We start from the raw sequence: 10,527 nt of genomic DNA on the forward strand, positions 1-10,527 counted from the left end.
TGAGATCCTGTGCATACACATGGATGGGCTTATACCTTTTAAATCAGAGATGTTGTCCCCTAAGGCAGAGGGGTATCTTCTTAAAACATTCAAGAGGCGATTCGTCTCGTCATGATTTAAGGTTGCATTAACTATTACTGTGCGGTTCATTTCTTCATCCAAGAACTCATATCTTAGGTTCTTGGGTAGTTCCTTAAGTTCTTGGGCTGCTTTTTGAGAATTAGGTGAATGGTATGGAGTAAGATCCAGGCATTCGTTAGTGTGAGGTTTCATTTCCTCTAACTCGTCATCCTTTTCATTCAGGTTTGACAATGGTTCGATCTTAGGTTCTCCTTGATCAAATTCTCTTATGCATTCATCTATGATATCGATTGCATAACATGTGTCTCCTAGAATTGGTGCCATCAGGAATTTCGAAAGAATGAACTCGATCTTTTCATCCCCTACTTCGAAGGTTAATTTTCCTCTTTTGACATCTATTATAGCTCCGGCTGTTGATAAGAATGATCTACCTAAAAGGATAGGGATATCTTTGTCTTCTTTGATATCCATGTCCCCAAAGTCTGTTGGGATATAAAGTTGACCGATCCTAACTGGGATGTCTTCTAAAATTCCTACAGGATACTTAACAGACCTATCGGCTAATTGGAGGGACATCTTAGTTGGTTGCAATTCTCCCAGGTTTAACCTTTTACATACAGCTAAGGGCATTAAACTTACAATAGCACCTAAGTCTAGGAAAGCTTTGTCGATCACATGTCTCCCTAAAATGCAAGGTATTGAAAAACTACCTAGGTCTTTCTCCTTCTTAGCAAGTTTATCCTTGGAAATAATGTTGCATTCCAAGGGTTTTGGATCGTCGAGCCTACGCTTGTTGGTTAAGATGTCTTTGAGATATTTGGCATAAGACAGAATTTGGGTGATAGCTTCGGTGAAAGGAATATCTACATGAAGCTTTTCTATCACTTTTATAAATTTTTGGTATTGGTTGTGAATTTTGGTTTGTTTAAGTCTTTGCGGGTATGGGATTGGTGGTTTGTACGGGGGTGGTGGTTTGTAAGTTTTATCCTTAGCTTCACCTTCTTGGTTAGTTTGTTTCTCTGGTTCCTCCGGTTCCTTTTCTTGGTTGGTAGGGATATTTTCTTTAGAAGTTTTAGAATCGCTCACTGCTGGGTTCTGAGGCCCTTCGTTAGCGGTCCCACTTCGTAACGAGATAGAGATAGCTTGCCCTTGAGGGTTTGGTTGAGGTTGTCTAGGGAATTGTCCTCCAGGTGTAGTTTGCGGGGCTTGGTTTTGTGCTAACTGTGAGATCTGGGTTTCAAGCATCTTGTTGTGAGTGATTATCTGATCAACCTTGGTTCCTAATTGCGTTATAAGTTCTTTACGTGAATGTTCTGGTTTAGGAATTCTTTATTTTGCTGAGTTTGGCCCGATATAAAGCTTTCCATGATCTTCTCAAGGTTAGACTTCTAGGGCATAACTTGCATAGGTTAGTTTGGTTTTTGGGCTTGATAACCTTGCGGTCTCTGAGGTGCATGATTTTGGATAGGGTTCTGGTTTTTATAGGATAAATTCGGATGATTCTTCCTTCCATGGTTGTAAGTGTTTGAAAATGGGTTACCTTGGGCGTAATTCACTTGGTCGGTATTCAGTTCGTTCAAAAGGTTACACTTCGCTGATTCATGTCCTTTAGATCCACAGAGTTTGCACTCTGTGTGGACTACTGCTACGGTGTTAGTGTTTGTAGACATATGTTCGATCCTAAGGGCTAAAGCGTCCATTTTTGCCTGCATCATGTCTAGAGATCTTACCTCATGTATTCCACCTTGGGTCTCCTTTTTCTCTATTGATGCTAGTTCAGTTCCCCATTGGTAATGGTTTTGGGCCATATCCTCAATTAGACCACAAGCTTCTGGATAAGGATTGTTCATCAGCGCGCCACCTGCGGCAGCGTTGATGCTCATCTTGGTGTTATAATGGAGTCCATTGTAGAAGGTATGAACGATGAGCCATTGTTCTAGGCCATGGTGTGGGTAGAGTCGTAATAGCTCTTTATATCTCTCCCAGGCTTCAAAAAGCGATTCTCCTTGGTTTTGAGCAAATCTAGTTATTTGGTGTCGGAGAACAGCAGTCTTACTAGGGGGAAATATCTATCAAGGAATACTCTCCTAAGGTCTTCCCATGTAGTTATTTAATTAGCTGAAAGTGAATCTAGCCATGAACGTGCTCTATCCCTAAGGGAGAAAGGGAATAATCTTAAACGGATCGCATCGGGTGAAGCGCCATTAGATTTAAAGGTGTCGGCTTGTTGGATAAAAAAATTTAAATGTTGATTCGGGTTCTCAGTAGCGAGACCCGCGTATTGGTTTTGTTGCACTAATTGCAACAAAGACGGTTTTAGTTTAAAATTGTTAGCAGGAATAAGGGGGTTTACTATACTCGAACTAGGTTCCTCATCAGAGGGTTAGGCAAATTGCTTAAGAGGTCGCCTATCGCGATTCTCGGTCATAGCTTCCCTAATTCGGATGAGTAAGAGGCATGTACGAGTATAACGTTCGGGTTCCGCTAAAGGATCTACTAAATTTCCAGTACTATGGGATTTTCGCATTTACCGGCTAATAATGCCTTAGTCTATACGGTGTAACAACAAGGTACGAACTTTGACGAAGTTGGTCCCTGGCAACAGCGCCAAAAAACTTGATTGTGTTAATTCACAAGTGCACGAATTACGTCAAAGTAATATAAAAGAATATTGATCCCATAGAGACCAATCGTCCATCTATCGATTACTATCTTTACGGTGTTTATCTAAGACGGTATAAAAGAGATATTGGGTTTGCAAAATAGCGGTAAATAATAAATGCAGGTAAGACAGGTTGAATGTAATTCACGTTAGTTAAGTGATATTTCAATTTTCTAAATAGAACTACTTATGAGGCAATATTTTCTACTCTTGAAAAGAATCCATTTAACAGGAATTGTCGCTTTCGCGTATTCAGAACCGAGTTTACCCTTAAATTAAGGTCTTTTATTGTCACTTATAAAAGGTGCGCAGAACGCTAGAGTAGTAAACCTATTTTTAAGAAATGAGACTTGTAAGCTTAGGTGAAAAGTGATTTTGATTTGGAAAGTTTACCCAATGAGTTTCCTGATTTTAAATCTATCAACGCGTCCGAAAACAGTTTCAAAAATAGTTTTACCTTAAAGTGATAAAAATTTCTAGTTACTAAGCTAGGGTGCTTTCGCGCTCCTTGAATAATTAAAACTCAAGTTAAAAATCAAAACAACCTTTAAAGTATTTCTACATATTCAATATGTGAAACATTAGTTTAACCGCGATACTTACATTCTAACCTTTAAAAGATTTAGCCAGACATGGTAACACAAACAAACACAACGGTGTTAATCATGATGAAAAGTTTATTTTAGAATGGGAGGCGTAAAAAGAGAGTAAAGTGCGGAAAATAAATAAAGTAAAGCGAGTGCGAAAAATAAATAAAGTAAAGCGAGTGCGAAAAATAAATAAAGTAAAGCGAGTGCGGAAAATAAATAAAGTAAAAGCGATGCGGGAAATAAATAAAGTAAAATCGTAGACATAAAGTAAATAGAGTAAAAGTGATGTGGAAAATAAATAAAATAAAAGAAATACGGGAAATAAATAAATAAAGCGATAAATAAGAACCTGCTCCAAATGGAGGCTTCGATTCTGGTACAAAAATAAACCTCCGACTCCTGAAGCTAAAGAAGATAGCAACTCGAAGTGACCCAACTCAACTCACAAAGGTGCGATAACCCCCCGATGTGACGGATTATCGCTATTACAAATGATAAATATATGCTTAGTGTTGTAAAACTAAGTTGGATGATTAGAAAACGAAATGGAACGAGCGATTTATATAGGGTTTCAGCAGTTTGCAAATACCATGGTGCCCTCCAACTTCCCCTAAGTGGGAACGTGACTTCCAAAGGTGGCGCCCGTCATCCCTTCATGGCACTCGCCGTGTGTGTAAATAGGGTGCATCATGGGAACATGGTGGTTACCTCCTAGTTAAGGGCTAATGACTCATGGCTTCTCCTATAGCGGTCACCATGTGCAACTCGATGTGTGTAATTTCGCCGAAAAACCCTAATTTTAGGTCTTTTTGCTTTATTTCTTCCAAAAGAGTCAGAAAGTCCTAAATATATGAAAACCAGAGAAAAATGAGCATAATACAAACAAAATGATAATAAAGTCCTAATAAACATGTGAAATCCGAGTCAAAAACACGGTGTGATTCAGTGTGATCAGATGTCGAGGGTGACCTGCACGATTTAGGGTTCATGCGTTTATTGATATGAAAAGAAGAAAAATGATTCGAAAAATAAATTTAAGGAAAAAAGAATATTGCCATTTTTGAAAAGTGAAATAATAAATGAAATACAAGGATCACAAAATTGAATGTGAAATGTGGATTTTTCATTGATAATAGAAAAATAAATTCATGGAGGCCCTACATGGTTCCCCCATGCCTTGGGCTTGATATGGTTTCTTTTGATTAAAAAGGGAAAACAACAATGAAAATTATATCTTAATCATAGTTTTTAAGACCCTAATTTTGACCCTATGATCCCTCATGGAATCATGTTATTGCACAAGCGCATTGCCTCAAGGATCATAGCATGTTGGGCTCATTAACCCTAGGGTTGAGACTTGTTTGAGTGGTTTGAGATCACCAAGCATGCTTGTATTATATGTTATTTATTTTATTATTTGATTACTAACCAAAAGCACAAAAATATGTCACTAACTCTTTTTGTTTTGAAGCTCAAGTGATCATGTACTCCACAATGCTCCTAGGAAGCTCCTAAGCCCAATGCAATGGCTAGATGAAGATGAGAAAAAGCATGACAATGGTCCACAAAGTTCCTAATCATCATATATGTCTCCCAAGTATCTCAATTTGCCAATTTGATCAATATGACCCAAAGGGCTTGAAGATTGTTTCCCAAGGAGACCCTAATTTCACTATGCTTTGACTATGCCTTTCCCATGAAGCAATCTCAACCTCTGATCAAATTTAATCAAGGGAAGTTATCTAATTTATCATTTTATGCATATATGAGCCTATTTGAGGCCCCTAAATCATTTATTCATCAAGATTGGAAGTTTGACTTTGAAAAGTTGACCAGTCAAGTCATCTAACTAAACTGAGGTTCAATGAGCTATAACTTTTGATGTGTTTGTAAAACGAAGATGACTCCAAAATAAAAGATGTTCCTAAGAACCATATGAACAACTTTCATGTTCATAAAAAATCTATTTGAAACATGGAAGGTCATCATTCATTTCAAAACATCATAGGTCATTTTGACTGAAACCCTAATTTTGGGTCAACTTGCCAAGGGCATAACTTCCTTAATTTTTATGATTTTGAGATGAGACCAAAGGAATTGGAAATCTTGAGATGTATACTTCAAATGTTATGTTGGAAAAAACTTCATAATCCTAAAGAAAATACATGTGATATTGCAAAAGATTATAGGTCATCTTCGACCTAATTCATTGAATTTGGAAAAGTACCCAACTTAAAATGCCCATAACTTTGTAATAGAAAATCCAAATGAAGCAAACTTTGAGTCTATACTAACCAACCTGAAAAGATATACAACTTTGCTGTTGGAGAGTTTTTCATTTGAAGCTTGTATCATGAGGAAATAGAGGTTTGATTAAGCTTACTTTTCGTTAACTTTTTCAAAGTGATTTGAATATGTTTTACACTTGAACTTTCCAAGCCAGTTTTGATCAATTTGCACATGCCAAATGATTTTTTGCCCAACATGACTTTTGCTCCTTATTTCTAGATCTTTCCAACCATTACTCACAATCGTCCTTGGGGTGTACCATTTTGAGTTTCAAATTTCTTTTCATTTATGTGCATTCTTGATATTTTATGTTGAAACTTGAAATGTAAGTCCTTTCCATCCAATGTACACGACCATATGCCTTCTATGTGAACTCGGAAAGCTTCTTCATCCATTCATGGGCCTCTCACACATCCACAAAGGCCCATGCACTCAAATTTTCAAATCCCATGCACATGAGCAAATTGTGAATTCAGATACATTCAACTATAAATAAGGGCCTCATGAGCTTCATTTGAGAACCTTTTGAAGATCCCTTATGCTGCAGAACTAAAACCATAACCCTCACCAAAGGAATCATTCACTATTCTTCACATTTTCGAGCTTGAAATTCAGCAACATTAGTTGAATTTCAAAGCTAGATTCCTTAGCCAATCATCTCGCCTACATTCAAAGATCAAAGAGGAACAAGAAGTTTGAAGAATTCGTGGCCAGAAGATCATCAATTTGAAGGTATAAACTCAAACAGTTTGGATTTGAAACTCATAATTCAATGTAGTATTCTTGTGTTTTTGTGGTTCTCTGAAGTCCTCATACTTCAGGCAAGCGTTTGGTGCATTAAATTTGTAGTTTCATGAACAATCCGTGTGGACACCATGATTTTCTCCTTCATCTTTCTCTCAATATGAGAAGAATGAAAGAAATTCAATGGTACAGTGATGATCTACATCACACGAGCTTCATTTCCATGCCTTTGTTTGTCATTTTTTATAAGTTTCATTTTCCTGCAAATCTGGTCGGAGATTGTGTGGTTGATCGAAGAAGACGGTGGTTTCCACCACCACCACCATGTGTTCTGATCCCTGGCCCTTGGATCTCCCTTTCATGATCTAATCTCATGCGTCCGTTTTAATTACTTGCTTTAATCCATTATGTTGCGCTGTTGACTTGAGCCTACCGTGCATCATCAGATCCATGTCGTGCAGTGTGCCACGTCAATTAATGAATTTGGATCCGGTGGCTCAGCATTTTTTGTTTATTTCATTTTCCTTTTATTTTCTTTTAATTCATTCTGTTTTCAAAAATTCATATGAAGTCAGAAAAATATGAGACCAACTTTGAAATTTTCTTGAAATATCTAGTTTCATATTATGATTTTTAATTATTTTTATGACTTCATTTGGTATTTTTCATGAATTATTTGTTTTTTAATGATTTTAATCCATTTTAAAATACTTTCTGACTTTTAAAAAATACAAAAATATTTTCATAGCATCGATGGATCATGATAAGTCAATGAAAAATAGTCTCAACAATTTCTTGTTTGTTTTGAGATTATTTGAGATTTTAATTCATATTATGCTATCTTTGGTTGTTTTTAATTGATTTTAATTACTTTCTGACTTTAAAAATTTGTGAGAAAATTAGTCAAAGTTTGTTTGACTATGTTGAACCTATGAGAATTTAATTGGACTCATTGAAGTTGTTTTGAATTGAAGTTGAGGTTCAACTTTGTTTGTTTATTTTTTATTTGTATTTTCTTTTAATTCAAAAAATACCAAAAAAATATTGTGGACTTCTTGACTTGTTATATTCATTTCTCTTTTGTTTGGTGTTGATCAAGGTTGAATTGATTCAACTTTGATCAAATTCATTAGATCTTGTGGTTTGAGAATCCTTAAGGATCATCACCTAGAAAGATGAATGAATTTGATCAAGGATGAGTTATCCCTTGATCAATTGGGATTGGTTGTTGATTTCTTACCCCTCCCTTTCATCTTCGTCCCTTTCTTTCCCTCAATGGGCATTGAGTTAAAGTCTCGAGGTTGGTCTTGACAAATAGGAGTTTAATCTTCTTTGATCCAAACCAAACTCAACTTGATCCATGATCAAGTGAGTTATTTTGTGTCAAAGATAGGTTATTTCTTGGTCAAGCAAATAACCAAAAATCAATACAAGGCCCTTCCCCTTTTGTTTGGCATGGCAGGTTTATGGAGTTTGGCTAACTAGTCATGACCTCTAACTTGTGTTCTTTGCCTATATTCTTATTGACCGGCCTCAGATAGGTGTGGCTACTATATTAGTCCACTTACGATTGCTTAACATAGCGCTACATTATCTTATGACAAGCTAACATAACTCTACTAACTACTAACTTAATTTGAGCTTTTAAATTCTTGTCATTTACTTTTAATGTCATTTATTTCTTGCTCATTATTCATCTTGATTTTTATTTTGCTCACTTGAGCACATATTTTATGTTTATGTCATTTTTCTTTTGCTCATTTGAGCCCATTATTGTATATAAATATATTGCTATTTTGTGTTGTTTGTGTTTATTTTGATGTGAACCAAAATGCAAAAGGAGAAAAGACTTAAAATTAGGATTTACCCATGCTTAAAGGGGTTCAAGAGCAACTACGCCTCATGCCTTTAGAATGCCAAATTTGTTGAAGAGAAACTAGGCCTCATGCCTTTAGAATGCTAAAATTCAAAGTTGACCTCAAAGGACTTCTCCTCAAACTCATTCTTTATCCATTCCCTTTATTATGCTGTGAGCTTTTTGATGTGTGCTTTTGTGTGATAGGAACCTTATTTTAAGATTGTGAAAAGAGGATCATTGTCATGAGTAGCCAAGTTAAGAGCCAAGCCAAATGGAGATCCTAAGAGCTTGAATTCAAACTATTGATTGCTTGTTTTGTATGCTAAATCCAAAGGAAAGGAGCATCTTGAGTCATCTCTATATGACTCCAAGAAAAGGAACTCCAAGGGTTATCTTTACCCTCTTATCTTTGTATGCTTTAGGAATAGCCCTTCTCTCTTCTCCCCCCTCTAACCAAGCCAAAATCATTTTCAAAACTTTGACTTTATTTCAAATTAGAAACCTAGGCCTTAGGCCTTTGACTTTTCCAAACCCTTTTCATAAATACTCATTGTAAATAAACTTTAGTCCAACTTTGACCTCATTTTGTAAATAAATTTAACTTGTAAATATAACCCATTTCAAGTTGTTTTTATGGTTCCAATGGCCACTTGTTACACTCTTTTCAAAAACATTAGTCATAGGTTTGAGTTATCATAGTGGTTGATGTAAATCTCACCTCATCCTTAGTGTTGGATTATAAGTCTTTCATGCTTATTATAGGGTTAACCCCTCACTAGCATGTTGAAGCCTTCCTCACATGGTGGATTGTTGGTTTAGGTTGAGTTTTCTCCCTTTGATAACAAAAGACCTTAAGGATTTTTGATTAAAATCAATTCACCAATCTTTGAAATTTTAACCACGAACTACGAGGTTTTGATCCTCCTTTGTGATGGTATGTAGGTAATGGGTTCATCCATTCAAACAACAAAAATTTGTAAATATAATCTATTCTCTTCTCATCCCTCCAATCTTTTGCTGAAATCTTTTCACAAATACCAACCTACAACACATATTTGCAAAAAGAGGTTCCCTTAGAGTACTAAGGATGTTTTGGGTGCGTAAAATCTTCCCATTTCATAACCAACCCCCTTACCTAGATCTATGACATTTTTATTAGTTTTTGATTTGAAAACTTCTTACTTGGCTTCTATTCTCTTTTTAGCCTTTCCTTTGGACAAATAAAAGTGAGGTGGCGACTCGAATTGTATGTTGACTTTTGGTTTAGTCAATAAACCTAAAGGTAATGAAAACCCCGCTACATGGTTACTTCAGGTACTTCCATCATAATCCATTTATTGGCACCCCTTCCTTTGGTCTTCATGAAGATTAATCCAGCATCTTCTTCTTTAGCATATTCCTCCAAAACATAGACATGACTATCATCAAAGTGGCCGAAACTTGAGAAATATTCTAACAATGGGAGCACTTGTCCATCCTTAGCTATTGGTAGCGTCTTTTTCATGTTTTGGGAGTTGTATCCCAATTCTAAGAAGTCCTTATTGCTTGGGGGTGTTCGTTCTTTATTATAGTCAAGGCATCTTGGAGAGAGGCCATTACAAATTCAGCATTCTTTGATTCATCCCTTAATGGGGAAACCATTTGGATGTTGATAACTTCAAACGACTGAAATGTGATTTCCTTCATTTCTCCCTCCCCTTCAACATATCGAAAAGATGCGAGATGATTTACCATAATATCCTCCTAACCTTCTACAACCACCAGTTTATTGCCATCCAAAAATTTCAACCTTTGGTGGAGCGTTGAAGTAACAACTCCGACTGAGTGAATCCAAGGCCTTCCAAGTAGACAGGTGTAAGCTGGATGGATGTCCATGACAAAGAAATGATGAAGAAGGTGTGGGGGCCAATATTCATAGGAAGATCTACTTCACCGATCACGGTCCTCCTTGACCCATCTAATGCTCTCACCACAAGCTCATTGGGTTTCATTACAAGTCCTTCAATTGTCAACTTAGCAAGGGAGCCTTTGGGCATCACATTGAGGGAAGTTCCAGTGTCTACTAAGACTCTTGATAGAACTGTGTCCACATACTCAATAGAGATATGGAAAGCTTTATGATGATTTTTTCCATCGGCGGGGAGCTCCTCGTCACTAAAACCCAAGCTTAGACTAGTGGCTATGTTGTTAAGCACTCCTTCAAACTGGCACACTAAAATATCTTGTGGTACATGGGCCGTCTTCAAGAATTTCACCAAGGCATCCCTATGCGCTTATGAGCACATCAATAAAGACAACATCGA

General features: G+C 36.6%; 1 non-coding gene across 1 annotated transcript; it reads left to right on the forward strand.

Moving 5' to 3' along the window:
- Window positions 1–2,019: 2,019 nt before the first annotated feature.
- On the forward strand, window positions 2,020–2,126 carry LOC127077788 (small nucleolar RNA R71). Its single transcript, XR_007787560.1, has one exon. It is a non-coding gene; the product is annotated as a small nucleolar RNA R71 (small nucleolar RNA).
- Window positions 2,127–10,527: the final 8,401 nt, after the last annotated feature.

This window comes from Lathyrus oleraceus, chromosome 4 (genome assembly GCF_024323335.1).
Source record: "Lathyrus oleraceus cultivar Zhongwan6 chromosome 4, CAAS_Psat_ZW6_1.0, whole genome shotgun sequence".
Lineage (NCBI taxonomy): Eukaryota > Viridiplantae > Streptophyta > Magnoliopsida > Fabales > Fabaceae > Lathyrus > Lathyrus oleraceus.